The sequence below is a fragment of the Octopus bimaculoides genome, chromosome 3, assembly GCF_046866305.1.
Source record: "Octopus bimaculoides isolate indiv1 chromosome 3, ASM4686630v1, whole genome shotgun sequence".
Classification (NCBI taxonomy): domain Eukaryota; kingdom Metazoa; phylum Mollusca; class Cephalopoda; order Octopoda; family Octopodidae; genus Octopus; species Octopus bimaculoides.
Window position 1 is genome coordinate 23,825,285 of NC_142930.1, and position 5,000 is coordinate 23,830,284.

Consider the following 5,000-nt stretch of genomic DNA (forward strand, 5'->3'; position numbering starts at 1 on the left):
TTTTAAATGTTCACTTTTATTAAGCTAGTATTTGAGTTCGCATCCTACCGTCGTCTTTCGAGATTTTTATCCCTCTTGGATTGATAAAATGTGTACCTATAATTTATACTCATATGTTAATTATTTAACTCTACCATGCTCTCAAAAAGTTACTCTTATGTCTAGTACAGCAAAATCTTTGTAAACGAAACTTGCTTTGCTCTCCCTATGAATAGTTTGCATGTTTTTAAAAACAATTATTGTCGTATCTGAATGTACGACAATTTAAATTGTATACTCTTTATTTTATAATGTTGCTGTGTAAACATGTACAGATATATTTATTTCTTTATTGCCCACCGGAGGACTAAACGTAGAGGGGACACACAAAGACAGACAGACAAAGGATGAAAGGCAAAGTCGACCTCGGCGGAATTTGAACTCTCAACGTAACGGCAGACGAAATAACGTGTATATATATATTAAACATTCCAGCATATACAATATTATAAGTACATCAGTATCACATGTACTTCACCAGTCAATAAACATCGCTTGACATATTCTAAACGTATAGTTAAAACAAGTTATTAAAGTCAGTTTGAAAGGATGTCCACTCTCATCTTGCAGACATGACTGGTTTCATTGCTGTCCATATCAATTAAGGATGCCATGCTGAAAGTAGCACATGTAGTTCCTGTGTTACGCATTTCTTCTTTCATCGCACTTTTACATTTGAAATAATTATATCATATTTTCCGTGGTATTTCTTGAAGCCTGTTGAGTAATATAGGATTTTGTTCTTACAGTTGAATTATTCCAAACTACATGTATAGTATAGGAAAGATAGACATTTTTATTAGTATAAAAATGTGTTCAAATCAGTATTTCCGCAGTGTCGTTTTGTAGATCGATATCGTCACGTTTCTGAAGAGAGTACATCGGAAAGCGTTGTTTACATTCAATAGATTTTAAAATATTGCATCAGTGAAATAAATATATTTCACAATATCATTAACAGTTTCTACGATTGGTTTCAAATTTTGGCACAAGGTCAGCAATTTCGGGAAGGGGTTAAGTCAAACGCATCGAACCCAGTGTTCAACTGGTACTTATTTTATCAACCACAAAAGGATGAACAGTTAAGTTGACCTCGGCTGAAATGTCGCTAAGCATTTTGCTCAGCGTGCTATCGATCCTGCCAGAGAGAGAGAGAGTGAAAGATTGGAAGACAGAGGATTTGCGAGTTTGTGTCCTATAAGTAAGCTTGTATGAGTGTGAATGAATGTGTGTGCATGAGTGTTTGTGTATAGCTACATTACTGATCGTAGCTTCAGAATGAACGTTGCAAATAGGCCTTTCACTAAATAAGCAATAGATAGATGCTACTGTCGTTACTGAAATGAAATATTCATTAATTTTAAGGTAAATTGGGTACCTACTTGCCCAAATATGAAGTTGCAATTCTGTTAGATCATTCATTGTCTTAAGCACTTTGACATATTTTCTCGGGGTGTTAAATAGCAAATATCTAAATTAAGAATTCAAGTTACCCTCTGGTGGCCTTTTGTTCCTTGCCTTCAGATTACAAATCACAAAGATATTAGAATCACTTTTGCGTGACACATGTATGCACGTAAGATATTTCTGTATTCCTATAGAAATATATCTATACGCGTATTTATATATGTATGTATTAATGTATGTATGAATATTTGTATGTATGTATGTATGTATGTATGTATGTATGTATGTATGGATGGATGGATGGATGGATGTATGTATGTATGTATGTATGTATGTATGTATGTATGTATGTATGTATGTACGTATCATTTTGTCTGTCTATCTATTTGTCAATATCTATATCTATATATGCATATATTATATATATGTGGGGTGGTGTACGTGTGCGTGTGTGTGTGTGTGTGTGTGTGTGTGCATGTGCGTTTGTACGGTAGACGAGAGCTAGATATGCTCACAATAAAAAACACGTCGTAGTGCTAGAAAAATTTAGACTTAAACCCCGAATACGTTAACTCGGACTAGGTCCAAGGCATCAAGAGCGGCTATAAGAGAAATCTATAATATATATATATATATATATATATATATATATATATATGTTATATCTGTAAAAATATGTGACAATTATTCGGTAGCCATATTTTTACAGATAAATTCTTCTAGTTACATAATATCGAGGTCTCTTTCTTTTGTTGTCTTTTCTATCAATATATATATATATATTTAAAATTATAATTTAGGGTATCTAAGAGATAGCACCAAGCTTGAAACATATATATATATGTATGTGTGTGTGTATGTTTGTATGTGTGTGTTTGTCCCCCCAACATCGCTTGACAACCGATGCTGGTGTGTTTATGTCCCCGTAACTTAGCGGTTCGGCCTAAGATATCGATAGAATAAGTACTAGGCTTCTAAAAATAAGTCCTGGGGTCGATTTGCTCGACTAAAAGGCGGTGCTCCAGCATGGCCACAGTCAAAACACTGAAACAAGTAAAAGAGTAAAAAAAGAGTATATATATATATATATATATATATATATATATATATATTACCATTTTCTTTCGACATCTTGTTTACTTTTTTCTTTGTTCCAACGTTTTGTCGTTTTGGTTTTACAGTGTGCTTTTACGTGTCTAATTTTTCTACAACGGAAATATTCCACTTTCTTAAATGGACATTTTTGTCTCAGGTGTAGACCTCCACATGCAAAACATGGATGTGTTTCCTGATTTTTGCCCTGTTTGTACTGTATTTTAGTACACACTTTCTATTCTACCTGTTTTGTATTTACCGACGCATTTGTATCACTTCAGAGCAATATTTATGTTCAATTTTCTGTTCCATGCCTTAGATATACTATTCGTTCAGACTCTTCTGACACTTGTCGTAAGGTTACGGCTTGGTTTTGTTCCAGCTTACCGAGAATTCTTGCTCTTACTTCTGCGTCTTTTTTCTGCAGTTAGTCCCTGAGTAAATATCAGGCACTTGAACATGTCTTTCGTTATGTCGTCCAGTTTGAGCTTTTCCCATTCTCTGTTAACTCTGCCACCATATGTGATGTAGTCCTCCTCCTTGTTCTCTTTTTTTTTCTATGTTTAAACATTTTCAGCGTCTATTGAACCACGAGCTTTTCTCGCTAAAAATTTTATGCACTAAATCTATAGTATTTGTAAAGTTCATGTCTGAAGATTTTTTCGGGAGTACGTTAATACTGTAACGCTCATGTTCTCCAGCTGCCAGTTTTCTGAGGAGTGGACGCGTTTTCATATCGTCGCTACAATCTTTGCACTCTTTACTGAAGATCTGTATGTATCTTCTATCGTCCACCTCGAAGGTAACTCCGTCTGGTTCATGTATGAATTCCGTTATTGAGTTTGCAACATAATCTGGCGAGAACATATTTTCAGCATTTTTTAACGACTTACTAGTCATCAATTGCAACATTAGTTGCTGTAATAGTAATATTGTTGTTATTGTTCTTGTAGCTGTTGTTGTTCTTGCAGTTTTTGCAACTCTAGCAAACCGGCCAAGACATTTTCCATAATTTTAAGATTTTGTATACCGTAAAATTCACACAGAAGCTTTTGTGAGTTTCGTAATCGTAACTCCATTTGAGTTTATTTAACTCTCGTAAGTAATTCCTCGTCATCACTGTTGTAATCCAACGTCGGTCTGTCATAACGTCCACTCCGATAGAGCAGTTTAGTGAGTTAGACAAGTAAAGACACAACTATCTATGACCGACTAATATAATAAAACTGCTTTCATGTTTACTTCATTTCTTTTTCCTAATAAGCTCGAATTAAATATGTCATGCATAGAATTAAATTATGACATTGATTATTAATTTTGAGAACAGTCTGTAGTACAGCACAGTGATTTAGACAAAAGATTGCTACAGAGAGGAAAATAATTTGATTTCCGGCACAGAAAATATATTCATTGAAATGATTCTGGTTTATTTACAGTTACTTTTCAGTTTGAGCAACATCTGGTATACTGCTAGTAAAAATAGGCATGAAGATTCAAAAATAAATGTTCATTGAGACTATTTATTTAAATACAGATTGTTTCGCCAAAGAATTCCGATAATTTAAATGGGCTTAATCTACGGGTTTAATCTTTATGTCTGCTTGTCTGGCTAACATTTTAACTCTCTTCCTCTCTTTTTCCCCCCACCTCTCTCTCTCTCTCTCTCTCTCTCTCTCTCTCTCTTTGTGTCACCCTGCTATTACTTACACAAATCCCATATATATTAAGAAGTCTTTATGCACATCCATTACCACTTCTATTTATCTAGAAACAAATACGATATTTATACAATAATAAATGTATATGCCTGATTAAGCTATCTATCTATCTATCTATCTATCTATCTATCTATCTATCTATCTATCTATCTATCTATCTATCTATCTAGGTAACTAACGAACTAACCAGCCAACGAACCAACCAACCAACTAACTAACTAACTAACTAACTAACTAACTAACTAATTAGCTAACTGTCTCAAAAGAGTTTTGGAAAGTTTTATACAACCCGGTATATTCAAATTTTTAGCATTTTAACCTGCTAAAAATATTTAAAGTGAATTAAAATACGAAATTTTTACATTCTCTCGATTTCCTGTAATTCAAACCGCCTCATGGCCCCAGCTGACAAATGGAATAGGCATTGTCCCTCAAAGAAATGGGACGTTATCCAGTGCATCACCACTGACATTTTCCCGCTTAATGCAGTGCCATCACTAGCAACTGGCATTTAGCTTAATAGCGACTGTCTACACATCGGCGTCTCCCTGGGGCTTGGTCTCCAGATCTGTGAGTCTCATAAATGCCGCTGCTGGTCTACAGTGGATTCTTTCTTCTTCCACCCATTTTCATGCCACTATAGTGCTGGCTGCCTTCCAGGCCATGCTGCTTTTGCCGAAATCATAATGTATGGCCTAGCCAGCGGAATTCCCTTCCCAGCTCGAGGCAGCGGAGCTAGAT

At 35.0% G+C, this 5,000-nt stretch overlaps 1 protein-coding gene across 2 annotated transcripts in view; it reads right to left on the reverse strand.

The window, feature by feature from the left end:
* The window catches only part of LOC106868530 (G protein-coupled receptor GRL101), a 778,677-nt gene that overhangs the window by 316,216 nt on the left and 457,461 nt on the right, over nucleotides 1-5,000 (reverse strand). The gene's annotated exons all lie outside the window — the stretch shown is intronic.